This window comes from Lolium rigidum, chromosome 1, assembly GCF_022539505.1.
Source record: "Lolium rigidum isolate FL_2022 chromosome 1, APGP_CSIRO_Lrig_0.1, whole genome shotgun sequence".
Lineage (NCBI taxonomy): Eukaryota > Viridiplantae > Streptophyta > Magnoliopsida > Poales > Poaceae > Lolium > Lolium rigidum.
The window spans coordinates 42,348,936-42,364,947 of record NC_061508.1 but is presented as its reverse complement, the minus strand read 5'-3'; positions in this window follow the sequence as shown (position 1 = coordinate 42,364,947).

Genomic DNA, 16,012 nt, shown 5'->3' with positions numbered 1-16,012 from the left:
TCCGCCGCCCGTCGTGCCCTCTGCCTATTTTCCGCCGTCGGGCAGCTCCCTCGCTGACATAGGCATCCCAAATGGGCCTGCCGAAGATAGTACCCGGGGTTTACTGAAGGCCCACTATCCGAAGAATAAGAAGATTCAGGAGCCCAAGATATATTAAGGAAAGCTAGAATTGTAATAGGAAGTGTTATTTGTAATCTGGCGGGATGAGTTAGAAACCGTCCCGGACTCTCTAACTTGTACAAAATGAAACCCTCGGCTCCACCTCCTATATAAGGGGGAGTCGAGGGACAAAGAAATGATCGAATCTACTGTCAACATAACCCTAGTTTTCATAATCGTCGAGTACTTTTCGCCTAAACCTTCGAGATCTACTTGCCCTCTACTTCTAGCAAAACCCTAGTCTACAATCTGTAGGCATTGACAAAGTAATCCTTTGTCAATTGGCGCCGTCTGTGGGAATTAGAGGTTGCAAGGAGCTGATCTCGATGGCACGTTCAAGATCTTCGACTTCGTCGACAGCAAGCAACGCGATGGATCGAGGTAACAAGGAAAAAACTGATCTATTCAATTTTATTCCTCACCCGCCCTCCCGTATGGATGCATGTGCCTATCTGGAGGAGCCCATCATCATGACGTTCGGAGAATTCCGATTTGGCGTCAACAAGGAAGGATCCTATCGTCTTGAAGTTCCGATCTCGTCGGAATTTTCAGCAGTCGATTCTAACTTTTCGTCGAGTGACGAGGAGTTTTCATCGCCACGCTTCGTCGACAGCAAGGCAAGCGTAAAGCTCGCCAAGATCTTCAGCAACACATCCTTCGAGTCGTCTGCGGACTCCTTTATAAGCAGCGACTCCGAAAGCGTCGACAGTTTCAACTTCATCGACAAATCTGTCGCCATCGGGAAGGTCTTCACCACTCTGTATGATGGTGTCACCAACCTTGAAAAAAATCAAAACACAAAATACCATCAGATCTGTGCAATAGAAGAAGCGGGTACATCAGAACCGCAAACGTCAGAGGCTTTCGACGATTTGGGAAATCCATACGTCGATCCCGCTGATCTCAGAACAGGCCTAGGCACCAAATATGCTGGATCTTCAACTCGCGCAAAGTCCAACTCCCGCAAGCTGCGTGGGATAGGGCTGCGAGAGCCATGGATGGATCGGAACCAATGAATACTACCGCTACCGTACAAGAGTTACAAGCATATCAATATAGACTTGCTCGAGTAAGCGGAGAGTTGGAAAAACGAGACAGACATCCCCGAATAGGAGGAAAGAAGCGGCTTCGCATCAAGCGGACGTCGAGCGGAGTTAAGTCGCCTTTCGGGAACATCGGGAGATAGTCACAGAGAGGCTCGAAGGAGAGCAAGATCTCGGCTACAAAATATACCCGAAGGAGAGAGGGGAAACCTAATTCAAAATCTTGACATGTCCTTCATGACGATCGATGAAAGGGGAAATATCATCCCAAAAACACCAGAAGCAGGTTACATGGCAACACAAGCTTACATCCTCGCGTCCAGACCACCTCCTGGGGACCCGAGAGAACCATTGTTCAATATGGCGATGGCTGGAGTAGGAGTTATGGGAATAGCGTTTGCAACAACGCCTCCCGAAGAAAATCCCAGGCAAAATAGTCCACGACTCAATACAGCAGTTCAAGACCCCCCAAGAACAAGTGGAGCAAGAGACACATCGGTCCAAGTAAGGGTAGATAGAGCGCGACAAGAAAGAAGGGAGCGTCAGCACTCACCAGAGCTTGCTGACGAAGATATGTGTGGGCTCCCGTGCTTTACGAGAAGAGTTCGAAAAACTCGAGTACCGAAAGGGTTCAAGTTACCCGAGAATTTCAAGAAATTCGACGGCCTGCAAGATCCCGAGGATTGGCTCGTGGATTATCTCGAGATGGTAAAGCTAGTAGGAGGAACCAGAGCAACAACTATGCAAAGTATCCAAGTTCATTTGAGCGGTGCCGCGAGATCTTGGATAAAGAAACTCCCCCCAAGTTCCATCGACAGCTGGGATAACTTCGAGGACATCTTCGTGAAAAACTTCCGATCTACCTGTAAAAACCTGCGTCATTGGAAGAGTTGAGAGCATGTCGACGAAACACGACGAGTCGATGAGGAAATACATACAGCGGTGGAACATCATAAAGAACTCTGCAGAAGATATATCCGACGAAAGGGCAATAGATGCGTTCGTGGCGGGAATTCGCCGAGGTGATTTTGTCGAGGACTTAGGGAGAACTAACCCTAAGACCATATCAGCACTCATGGAGATAGCCAATAAATGGGCAGATGGAGAAGACGCAATATACAACAAGCGACACAGGTCGCCAGAAGAGGATCGTGGTCAAGATTATCAAAATAGAAGGCGATTTTCTCGCCAGTTCTACAATAACGATGCTCCCGGCCATATATCGGCTGGTTTTCGAGGAAATCCTGGAGGAAATAGTCGAGATGACTACCAAAGGAGTAATGAGCAACAAGGCGACAGTAGAGGGGATTTTCGCGGCAACAGGCAAAATAGTGGACCAAGGATTCCAAGACCTTACGTGTCTCCTGAGGAGATGATGAACGGTCCGTGCCAAATGCACTTTTATCTTGACAACAATGGAAAGAGGCAGTCAGGACATCTCCAGAAAGACTGCCGTAATTTTCAGGCAATGTTGCGAGCCGCAGGAATTGCAAATGCCCAAGCAAATAACAGAAACCCTCGGGAGCCAAGGAGCGAGATCCACCTTCCACCTCCTCCCGCAATTACCGAAGAAAATCGACACCAGCTTAGAATTGCGGCAGCACCACATCCACCTCCATATGTTGACCCCAACTCTAACGGTGCGGTCTCGATGATTCAGAAAGCCAGGCCATCAAACAGGGCGCAGAAAGTAATCTCGCGACAAGTGTTCATGGCAGAGAAAATGCCTCCACCAACAGTCGAGTATTTAAATTGGTCGGGGCAAGACATCGGCTTCACAATCGCAGACCATCCGCAGCAAGTTCCTCGACCAGGACAATCAGCACTCATCTTACCCGCAGTAATCGCTGGTTTCGACGTATCGAGAGTTTTCATAGATGGCGGCAGCAGCTTAAACCTCATGTATGCAGATACATTGAGGAAGATGAACATATCTCTAGCAAATCTGAAACCAACTGACACACGTTTCCATGGGATCACACCAGAGAAGCCAAGTTACCCATTGGGCAAGATCAACCTCGACGTTCAGTTTGGAACCCGAGAAAACTACAGGATAGAGAATTTGGAGTTCAAAGTTGTCGATTTCCCGTCACAATATCACGCTTTGTTGGGACGACCAGCGTATGCCAGGTTCATGGCGAGTGCCGCATTATACATATCTGTTGTGGAGGTTGCCCGGGCCCAAGGGACCTATCACAATCAAAGGAAGTTTCGCGTTATCCGATAAATGCGACAAGGATTTTCATCGACTATCGAAACTTTCGGGATGCAAGCGAGTATGCGGCGCCAAGATTCACTCGATTATGATGTGCTGCCAGAAGTAGGGAGATCTTCTAAGGAGCCAACTTTCAATACAACCAAGGATTCAAAAGAGGTACAGATCCACCCGACAGATCCAAAGAAAACGACGTCCATTGCCGCAAACATGGATGTCGCATAGGAAAGCGCGCTCGTCGAGTTCCTCCGTGAGCACTGGAAAATCTTCGCATGGTGTCCAGCTGACATGCCAGGAGTACCCAGGGAACTTGCGGAGCACCACCTCAATTTGGATCCTCTCGCAAGACCAGTAAAGCAACCTTTGCGGCGTTTTCGAGCCTAGTCGCAAAGCCATGTTATCTGAAATAGATCGACTCAAAGATGCTGGTTTCATCGTGGAAATATCTACGTAAGCCACATGGGTAGCTAACCCAAGTGATGGTGCCGAAAAACACACAATAGTCCTTCGCATGTGCGTCGACTTCACGTGTCTCAACAAACATTGTCCTAAGGATCACTTTCCCTCCCAAGGATCGATCAAATCATCGACTCCACGGCAGGATGCGAACGTCTTTCCTTTTTGGACGCATACTCTGGTTATAACCAGATCAGGTTAAAAGAAGAAGATGAAGCCAAGACAGCGTTCATTACACCTTATGGCGTGTTTTGCTACAAAACAATGCCCTTTGGTCTGAAAACGCGGGAGCAACATACCAACGGATGATGCGTAAGTGCTTAGCAACACAGATTGGAAAAAATGTACAAGTCTACATCGATGATGTCGTAATAACATCAAAGAAAGGGTCGACTTTGATCGAAGATTTGAAGGAAACCTTCGACAACCTCGACAAGTTCTCGCCTCAAGCTAAACCCGACAAAGTGCTCTTTTGGAGTTCCCACAGGAGAACTTCTCGGGTTCTTAGTATCAAGCAAGGGGGATTGAAGCCAATCCCGAAAAAATACAGAGCCATTGTTACTATGCGAAAGCCAACAAAGCTGAAAGAGATACAACAGCTTAACGGGGCGAGTCGCAGCTTTAAGCAGATTCGTCGCCAGGCTAGGAGAAAAGGCGCTGCCGTTCTACGCATTGATCAAACAGGGGGAAAAATTTCAATGGAACGAGGAAGCAGATAGAGCCTTCGAGAACCTCAAGCGAGCAATTTCGACACCACCAATATTGGTGGCACCGAAAGAGAAAGAACCTCTCCTCTTGTACATTGCAGCCACACCTCAGGTGGTCAGCACGGCCCTAGTAGTCGAGAGAGAAGAAGAAGGCAAGCTTCATGGAGTTCAGAGGCCAGTATATTTCATCAGCGAAGTACTGTCGCCCTCCAAACAGCGGTACCCGCAATATCAAAACCGGCATATGGAGTATTCACGACAACGAAGAAAATTGCGACACTATTTTTCGGCGCACCCGATAATAGTGGTCAACGAGGCTCCCTTGTCAAATATACTTGAACAACCCGGAAGCTACTGGTCGTGTCTCCCTTTGGGGAATAGAACTTTCCCTCGGGACATCACGTATGAAAAAAGAAAAGCAATAAAATCGCAGGTCTTACCAGATTTCATTGTAGAGTGGATGGAACTACAAAACACGGGACCCCCAGATTTATCGAGAACTTGGACCATGAACTTCGACGGGTCCAAAAGATTGGAAGGTGCCGGAGCAGGCGTGATATTGGTATCACCTGAAGGCGACAAGTTGAAGTACGTTCTGCGGATGACGTTCCCAAACGCGTCTAACAATGAAGCAGAATACGAAGCTCTCATACACGGGATGAAGATGGCGAAAGCTTGCGGTGCAACCTGACTGAAAAATTTCGGCGACTCACAATTGGTGGCACAGCAAGTCATGAACCAATGCGATGCAGTCAACGAAAGTATGATAGCATACAAAGAGGTGTACAATGAGCTCGAAAAGTTATTCGATGGTTGCGAGGTAAACCACATCAGCAGGATGAGCAATGATGAAGCCGACGTTCTCGCAAACATCGGGTCACAGTGTCTCGCGATTCCCCCAGGTGTGTTTTGGGAAGAGATAAGCGAGAGATCAACAAAGCCAGCAAAAACAAAGAAGGAGAAGAAAGAGAAAACCTCGAGTATCACCAGAGATACAGCAGAAGAAGAAGAAGAGCAAGAGCTAGTCATGATGGTGCAAGTTCCATGGATGCAGGCTTACATATCATATATCTTAAGGAAAACGATACCCAACGACCCGAGTCGAAGCAAGGCGAATAATCGAGAGATCAAAAGCCTTCACCGTGGTAAAAGGGGAGTTGTATAAACGAAGTATTTCGGGCGTGCTACAACGTTGTGTTACACCCGAAGAAGGAAGAATCATCCCGAAAGATGTGCACGAGGGAATATGCGGGCACCACGCAAGCAGCCGGGCTATCGCGGCTAAGGTTTTCAGAGCAGGATTCTATTGGTTAACAACAATCGAGGACGCAAAGGAAATAGTGAGAACTTGCGACGCGTGCCAAAGATTTGCCGCCAGACCTCACTCTCCTGCAGCAGAACTCATGCCAATCCCATTGTCTTGGCCCTTTGCTCAATGGGGTCTCGACATGGTGGGAAAGCTACACAAAGCCTCGCCAGGAGGTTATGAGTATATGCTGGTCGCTGTCGACAAATTTACAAAGTGGATAGAAGCAAAGCCGATAAATTCACCGGACGGTGCGTCGGCGATTAAGTTCGTGAAAAGCATCGTCTTCAGATTTGGAGTCCCTCACAGCATCGTTACAGACAACGGCAGCAATTTTACGTCCAAGGAGTTCAAAGCATATTGTGCAGAAGCGGGCATTAAGTTAAGTTTTGCGTCTGTTGCACATCCACAAACCAATGGACAAGTCGAGAAAGCCAATGGCATTATCTGCAATGGCATCAAGAAACGTCTGCTAGGACCATTGGAAAAAGCACGGCATACTTGGCCGGAGGAGCTGCCAAGTGTATTGTGGAGTATCCGAACAACACCAAATACAGCGACACAGGAAACACCGTTTTTTCTTGTCCATGGCGCCGAAGCAGTCCTGCCGATAGAAATGGAGCACGATTCTCCAAGAGTCACAGAATATGATGAAGAAACCTCGAGAGAAGCCTTGGAGGACGATGTCGATGCACTTGACGAAGCTCGAGATGAAGTCCTGTCACGAGTCGCCAAATATCAACAGGACTCGAAGAATTACCACGGTCGACGATTGCACCCAAGGTCTTTTCAAGTTGGTGACTTAGTTCTGCGACTAAACCAAAAAGTCACGAAAAACTCGAGTCACCATGGCTTGGACCCTACATCGTCACAGAGGTAATCGAAGGAGGAGCATACAGAATCAAAGACAAGAAGACAGGGATTGCCGAGCCAAATCCCTGGAACGTGGCACAGCTCAGGCGTTTTTACGCTTAGATGCCGAAATATAGTCTCCTCTGTAAACATACAATGTACTAAAACGCCCGCGAGTTTTCAGACGCACTCTTTTCCTTTTTCGGGGCACCGAGTGGGGCCGGGAAAGGTTTTTAATGAGGCGGGCTCGCGGTGCTGCAATATAATAAAGATAGTGGAATTATATATCTTTTTCTCGGCAGGATCAGGGGATTCCCCCTAAAAGATACAATATATATATACACACAGTGTCGATGAACGCAAAAGAAGCATCCTGCCTTGGTAAAAAAATACCTCGCCAAAATAAAAAGAGATATCGACAAAATAGTGATCAACAAAAAGCTCGGGGGCTCTGCACCCTCAAATATCAAAACAGACAAACTCGATTTATTTCGCCTTGGTACAATAATACCTCGCCAAATACATAAATTGGAAGTTTGCCATGATTAAATATAGTGCACACGTCAGAAAATCTCATCATTCTGGTCCAAAAACCCGACAAACAAAATATAGAACTTCGACGCCAAGATCATGCAGTCTATCAAGGTGTTTTATTACAGCTCAGGAAGGATCCTTGGGAAGAGACAAATAGTACAAACTCCAGGCAAAAAGACTCGGGGGCTCCGACAATATAGAGCATTCTGCGGTATACAACAAATGTTTTCGACAGAGTTTTACAAATCAATCAGAACCCAAAATAGTATCTATTGACAAGCCTCTTGTCGTTTTATGCTCGGCATAAGATCCTTTGACGAAGAATTCTGCATCCATCCGAAGAAGCTCGTCTATCATCGACTCGGCTACAGGAGTCACCATCTCGTTGATCGCATCAATATTATTCTTGCGACGCGTCTTCTTCGCCATGCAATCAACGACAATCGTTGACAGGTCCAACTTTGGATGGCAAATATTTATCATAATCATGGCAAATCTTGCTCCAGCAGTCAGTTGGGCCCGTACGAAATTATGAATACGAGGAGCATCTCTGAAGGTCTCTAGCAATTCAGGAAGAGTTGCAGGAACCTCATTCCGAGGAAACAAAGTCTTGAAAACAAGGGTCAACGTTGTCGTGCAAAAATTTAGAAATTCGCGTACTTGGCAAGCACGATCTTGGAACCTGACAATCTGTTGGGTTCGTTCAGGAGTAGCCCAAAATAAAGAGCCATGGTTCAGAGAAAGGTTGACAAGAAGATTCGTTCTCTCATTTACTCTCAGATCTTCGGCAGCAGCATCAAGAACTGAGCCTATTGGACAACAAGGGAAGAAACTTGGAAGAAGGCACAGCAAAATAAAGAGAAGGCATCAGAAAGTTTGAGATACATACCTAACATATCCGTGCTAGCTTCCAACATCAGCTCGAGCATGCTATTTTCTCGAGTACTAGCTCCTTTTGCTTCCAATATAGCAGCATCCTTAGCAGCCATAGCTTCTTCGGCTTGTCGACGAGCAAGTTGTTCTTGTTCAGATGCTCTCCGAGACTGTTCCATCATTGCCAGAGTTTGTTTCTTCGTGGACTGAAGTTGTTGTCGAAGTTCTTGTAAATCTTCTGACAAAGGTGTGCTGGAAGAACCTTCAAGGTAATTGTCATCGGTTCTTACTTTCTTCGACAAGGAAGACGCGGGAGCAGCATCGGGAGAGGAAGGATTTGTTGAATAATTATCAAATATCAACTGGAAAAGAAAATCCCCGAATCAATGATAGCACCAAAAGGAATTTCATTGATTGTAAAAAATTTACATGACCATTACAAAAGAAGTTCTCCTAAAGGACTGGCAGGGAACTTGTCGCCAAGACTAGAATGGCGACAATAGCAAAGGAAATAAAGAAAGCAAAAACTAGACCTCCGGCCTTGAAGAGCTAGGAGTCGAAGATGGCTTGATCCCGAGATAGGCCAGGATCTTCTTCGTGTTAAGCTTTGCCGCCTTGATCAAGGATCGCCACTTTGCTTGCTCTATTTGCTCCGTGTCGCCAACTTTGGCCCAGTCAATAGTTTGTTGACTGTCAGCAACTAGGGCAACGGTGCTTTCCACGGCAACCTTCATGTTCTCATGGCGCATCTTCAGCCCAAGATCTTCGGGAGGATTAAAGCACTTGGCAAGACCAAGGAAAGTTGCGGGCTCCTCTTTCTTCGGGAAGAAGTAGGGGAAAAGCTTTGACAACCCCGCCCTGGCTTCATCCATGCCTTCACGCGCTTCCGTCCCATGAAACTCGAGGAATGAAATGGCGTCAAGAAGAAAATCGTTGTCGGGATCCTCAAGTTCAAATTCTTGAGAGGTCCTATCTGACAAAATAAAAATAGAAATTTTTTGTCAACAAACAAGTGCAAAAAAGAAAATCCAAAGGGTATGCAATGGTGCAAATGCTTACCGACAAAGCGACGACTTTGTGTCTTTATGCGTTTGGTGATCGCCGCTTCGCGAGCAGATTGCGCAGTTATGTGATCGCTTAGCGAAGTCTCGGCGTCATGCAGACGTTTCCGAAGATCCTCGACACCAGCAGCATCAGCCTTAGCCTTGTCAGCTTCTTGCCTAGCTTCAACTGCATCTGACTCGGCCTTCTTACGAGCCTCTTCACATTGCTCTAACTTTTGAGCAAGCGTGTTAGCACGTTCGTTAGCTTCTGCCAGTTTCTCTGAAAAAAGGAAGACAAGATTAGCTATAAACGTCGACAAGTCATGCAGAAAGGAAGCAAAAAATAGTCGTGCATTACCTTCGACCTTGTCGGTGTAATCACGGTACCCAACGAATTGGGCACCGATGCGAAGAAGCTCTTTGATCATAGGCTGTCAAGGAGAGACAAAGAAAGAAAATGTTGGCATGAGAAAAATGACGACACATAGGAGCAAACAGAGAAAATATAAACAACGACAAGAGTGTTAGTAACTTACATCATCCAAGAGAGGGTTAGAAGAGCTACTCGATTGAAGAGTAAGCTCTGGATTTATTTCAACCCTTGCCCTTTTCGGTGAAGGGACAAGGGGGCTTGCCGGAGGAGTAGCAGCGCCGACATTTTGTCGAGGAGGCGACGTTTCTTCTCCTTCGACTGGCGTCTCCGAGGCGACTAATGTATGTGACGTACTCGTTCGAGCAGCCACATCAGCAGTTGGTATTTCTTCTTCATCATCACTACGAGCAAGCGTCGACAATATAAAAAGCAAGATAGAAAAGAATCTTCGAGTACAAGTAAACAAGAGAAAGAGTACTTACGAACTGATGAGAGCTTCGAGGTATGGGTCATAGCCTGCCTTCTGGTGGGAAGGAACAGCTTCGTCGACTTTGGAGGTGCCGGAATCTTCGGCATCATCTCTTTTCCTTTTGTTCCTTGGAGAAACAGCAGGAGGAGGAGATTGTGCCGACGCAGTGGCTTCAGAGACATCCTCTTTTTCGTCGGATCCTGCAGATTTTCGAGATTCTGCGGGTTCATTTGCAAACGAGGGGGCATTTGGATTATCATCGGAGATTACGGCCCTTTCTTCGACATCCCCACCTTCAGGAAGAGGAGGAAGTGAAACAAGATTTGGGTGGTCCTGAATAAAAAGAGGGAAGGATGTCAGAAATGAATAACAACACAAAAAGCAAGGCAATAGACAAATTACGCGACAATGCTTACCTTGGGAAGCACATGGGCGGCGCTGTATGGTTTTACGCGATAAGTGGAAGGGATGGAGTCTTTCTTCTTGAGAGAAGAAATCCTACGAATAAGTCTATCCAAATCCTTGACTTCCAGATTCGTCGACAGGCGATCTGCGTCTTCATCGCCAGAATAATTCCAGAAAGGGTTTTTGCGAGCCTGAAGAGGTTGCACCCTAGTCCTAAGGAAGTACGCCGTAATTTGGATGCCAGATAATTCTTTTCCACGAGTGTTTTGCAACTCATGGATACGAGTCATCAGGGCCTCTGTCGAAGTCCTTTCTTCCTCGGTAGCTTCAGCGTCCCAAGAACGGCGGCGAAGGATTTTCTCGGCACCGTCAAAAGAGGAATGTTGTCTTCGGCGCATCCATGGTTTTCTTCACGAATGTACAACCACTTCTTGCGCCACCCTTGAACGGAGTCGGGGAGTTTGACGTCGAAGTAGTTGACGAGAGGAGCGAACGAAATAACAACGCCGCCTATGTTATAGGCGACATTGCGCGAGCCATTACGGCGACAAAGAAAATGCGCTTCCATAATGCCCGCTAGGGCTGGACACCAAGGAAGGCTTCGCAGAGGGTGATAAAGATAGAAATGTGAAGGATAGAGTTGGGCGTGAGGTGGTGAAGTTGGAGACCATAAACATAAAGTAACCCGCGAAGAAAAGGGTGAATGGGGGCGGAAAGACCGCGGATGAGATGATCAACAAAACTTACACGATACCCCATTGGAGGGGTTGGGTAGCTTTCTTCACTGGGGAAGCAAACCGCTTTGGGTTTCTTGGTAATCCCCAGCTTCTTCAACAGATTGAGGTCCTGGTTCGTGATCTTGGACCTCTCCCACTCCGCGGCTCCCAGATCCGCGGCGGCCATCGATGAATCAGGTGTGCTGTGCCTGGTCAATCGACGCGGTGGCATCAACAATGGCGGAGAGGTGTAGCTACGAAGACCAGAGCTTTGGGGGATGTGGAGCGCAGGAGGAAATTTCGCAGAGGAAAGCAGGGGAACGGCGCGAGCGGAAGTGCTCGAGGATGAAGAAGAGGACCTTATATACAGGTGCGGTGAAACGACGGAATCGTTGGATGAAAAATGAATGCAGCAGATGATCGCCACGTGGATACAAGGGTACAATGGTACTTTAACATTGACGAGGTTACAGAACGTGTGCCAGAAAAAGGGGAGAACATGTGTCCCCCACTTGCACGACGTGTCCATCAGATCAGGAGTTAGGACCCACAAGGCAGTGAAACAAGTGGTAATGGTCAGTTTCCAAAATAGAGATCGTGGCTATCATCAGCAATGACGTCGTCAAGATAAAAGAAAAATTCGACTATGAGTTTTCAACAGTTTATCGACAACGCAAGGTTATCTCGGGAGCCTTTGATCAAATACAAGTTTTTGCCCAAATGCTCGGGGGCTACTTTGGAAAAATAGAAAATTTCGAGTATGACAATATAGAAATGGCGAGAGCCTATGACCAAATGCGAGCATTTGTTCATAGCCTCGGGGGCTACTCCCATCGGGAGCGCTGGTCGCGCACCCGATAAATATAAAACTGTCGAGAAAGATTATAAATATAGCGGCAATGGATACTAATCTGTGGAGCCTACACCTAAGCACAAGTTCTTGGATGTAGCCTCGGGGGCTACTCCCATCGGGAACGTTGTTCGCGTGCCCGATGAATTTTATCAAAATAAAGAAACAGAAGTGAGTATATTTCGAGTTACACGTATAACTCTACATATACTCCCATCGGGAAGACAAAATAAGTCATCAAATATGACTCGATAAAATGTGCTATTCCAAAGGCGAAAAGCACTCGACAATATATTCTCGTAACGCCAAAGTTGCGATCAATTTCTGAATGCCGCAAATTTGCGAAGGTAAGACCCCGGATCCGTTCGCTGGGCGTGGCATCGCCAAAGACCGCGCTCCGTTACTTTTATCCGTATCAACAGATACGAAGAAAAATCCTAACGGACGCGTTAGGTACCCGATAAATTTGGCCGGGACTCGAACGGAATGGTAAGACCTTAAGCGGCACTCGTCGAAGTTTGCACCAAGTATCCCGAGATCATGTCCAGGGACGTGATCTTGAAGTAGATTTTTGCGGATTGCCACTAGAGCAGTTAACTAGTACCTGATCCGTCAGATGAACTAGCCCCAACTACCATTATCCCTGTACAATATAGAATTTTATGTGAAGAAGTATGAACAAAAGCTCTCGAATAAAAATAAACGATCGAGATTTTCCCCGACTCTACGATTCAAGCAAAATCTCGGGGCTACCGACATAGGCATCCCAAATGGGCCTGCCGAAGATAGTACCCGGGGTTTACCGAAGGCCCACTATCCGAAGAATAAGAAGATTCGGGAGCCCAAGATATATTAAGGAAAGCTAGAATTGTAATAGGAAGTGTTATTTGTAATCTGGCGGGATGAGTTAGAAACCGTCCCGGACTCTGTAACTTGTACAAAACGAAACCCTCGGCTCCACCTCCTATATAAGGGGAGTCGAGGGACAAAGAAAGGATCGAATCTCACCGTCAACATAACCCTAGTTTTCATAATCGTCGAGTACTTTTCGCCTAAACCTTCGAGATCTACTTGCCCTCTACTTCTAGCAAAACCCTAGTCTACAATCTGTAGGCATTGACAAAGTAATCCTTTGTCACTCGTGTCGCTCCTCGTCGACACACCCGACAGGTGTTCGTCCAATTGCCTGGCCGGACATGAACTCCGACGAGGAGGGGGAGCAGATGTTCTCCGAGCTTCTTGAAGAAGAAACGACAGCCGCCGCCCAAGACGAGGAGCACCTACTGATCCTAGCTTGCATGTCCGGCTTGTACGCCGAGTAGGTCATTGGTCGCCGTGGTGGGTCGGCACCAGGTCGCCGGAAGTGCAAGCCGAGGCAGCGAATGGAGGGCTACTGCATGCTCTACGCCGACTACTTCGCCAACGATCCATTGCATGGTGAGGCTGTTTTTAGGCGTCGTTTCAGGATGAGCCGGAAGCTCTTCCTGAAAATTGTGTATGCCCTTCGAGAGTACGACCCTTATTTCAGATGCAAGTTGGATTGCACCGGCATGGAAGGGTTTTCCGCCCTCCAAAAGTGCACGGTGGCTATGCGGATGATGGCATATGGATTTGGATTTGGCCCTCCTTCTTTGGTATGCCAGGATCCAACAACGACATCAACGTCTTGCAGTGCTCGCCGGTCTTCTCCAAGCTTGTTGAGGGTCATGCTCCCCCGGTTAACTTTGTGATCAATGGCCGGCAGTACAACAAGGGATACTATCTTGCAGACGGTATCTATCCAAAGTGGGAAACATTTGTGAAGACTATCTCAAGCCCCGTCCTCCCGAAGGAGCAGCAGTTTGCCAAGAAACAAGAAGGTTGCCGAAAGGACGTGGAGCGTGCATTTGGTGTCCTCCAGCAGAGATTTGCTGTAGTCCGGTTCCCCGCTTTGACTTGGTCCAAAGATCAGATGTGGGAGTTGATGAACTGTTGTGTGTGCTTACACAACATGATTATCGAGGATGAGCGGAAGCATCCGGTTCCTCCGAGCGAACAAGCTGCACCATATGACAGAGAGGGTCCTCTTGGACAGCCTAACCACTAGGTGCCGGCATCGTGGGCTGCGTTCATCGCTATGCGTCAGGAGATTCGAGACTCCACAATGCATCAACAACTGCATGATGATCTGGTGGAGCACATATGGACGCTTCGAGGCAACACCAACTAGTTTCCATTTGATTTGTTTGAAAAATTGTCTTCTTTTGTTGAACTGTAACTGTAACGTTTATTTGTAAAAATAAGCCAAATGTTGGCAAAACTGGTCAAATTCGCCGAATTATGCAGGAAATTTGGCATCCAGGACGTTTTTCTCTAAAAAACGCCGAACCCCGGGTGTCTACCAGGGAAACGGCTGGAACTTCGGCGCTCCCCGGGCCAAACTTTCGTCCAATCCGGCGCTAAATAGCGCCGGATTTCGGCCCGGGGAGCCCCAACGGCTGGAGATGCTCTAACTTGGTTAGTTCTCTGCAGTTGAATATCAATGATGACATACCAATCTAGATGTTCCATCCTTCTGGGGTTTACTCAGTTGAGTCTTTCTATGGTGTGGTTAACAATGGTGGGATTGTTCCCATTCATACTCCGGTTGTCTGGAAACTATTGATACCTCCTCATATACATGTGTTCTTGTGGCTAGTTACTAATAACAAAATCCTCAAAAGAGATAATCTGAGTAAGCGGTGCCATGCAGAGGATATGATTATGTTTTCCTGAACATGAATCGTCTGATCATTTTTTTTTTCCTTTAAGTGCTTTGTAGCTCAATTAATTTGGAAAATGATATCTGATATTTTTGGTATAAGCATTGGCTCTGATTTTCCTATCTATTCTAGATGGCGGATTAGTAATGATAGAAAGACAATGTTGAGTGATGGTCTCCTTTTATTTCTGATCCATCGTCGGCGGAGGCAAGGGCTTTGCGTGATGGTCTCCTTTTGGCGGCACAAATTGGGTGCAACAGGTTAGAAGTGGTCTCTGATTGCTTGGAGGTAGTCGACATCATGCAACAAGGAGGAAATTCTTTGGGACCTGCTGCAGCTATTTATGAGGAGTGTACCATGCTTTGTAGGGGTTTTACGGAGGTTGAGTTTTCCCATAGCCCTAGGGAGGCTAATGCAGTAGCGCATGAACTAGCTAGACTTTCAGGGGGAACAGAGTCAATTGTGTGGCTGGATGATCCCCCTGATTTCATCCTTAGTGCGCTTGCAGATGATGTATCTATTCTGTAACTGTGTAAGCCAGCAAGTTCTTTTCGCACTCTTTTCCTTACCAGGGTACCGAAGGGGGCTGGAAGGTTTTTAATGAGGCGGCTTGCTGGCTATTTTAATGAGAAAGGTGTTTTATGTTAAAAAAAAAGACAATGTTGAGTACCTTTAGTTTTTCGGTAATTTAGTATTTGTGGACTCCACAAAATTAATATTGTTTATGGGAAAAACATAGTCTGGGCTGGAAGTTGTTTTGTCAAAAGTAATCACAAACGTCAGGGCGGTTTCTGTACAAGGATGCCCACGCTTCTCTTTTGGACAGAAATATGTTGCCCCTAGAAAGAACAAGAGGCAAGCTTTTGCATATTGCCTGGTGATAACTTCGCTAAACCTGGCTTCATGAAGCGCTTGGATTGTAATTTATGCTTGCATATTCTAGGTTCCTTTTTGTTTCCTGTCAAAGCTATGTGGTTGGCTTTGGCCTAGATGCAATCCTGATGTTGTAAACTTGAAACACTTGGTTGCTTTAGTGGAACCAGGGTAAAATTGTCATTAAGGACAACGAAATTTATATATATCAGTTTTTGCCATCAAAATGGTCGCTGGGTAGAAAATGGCTATTTAAACTTCTATCTAAAGAAGGGATATGGCAAGAGGATAATACATATCTTTGATTTAAAACTCTATCACAAGTACAAGCTAAATCAACGGATTCACCATTTGTAAAAGGCCTTATGCGGGTAAAAAGAGATTTCTTTAGTAGAGG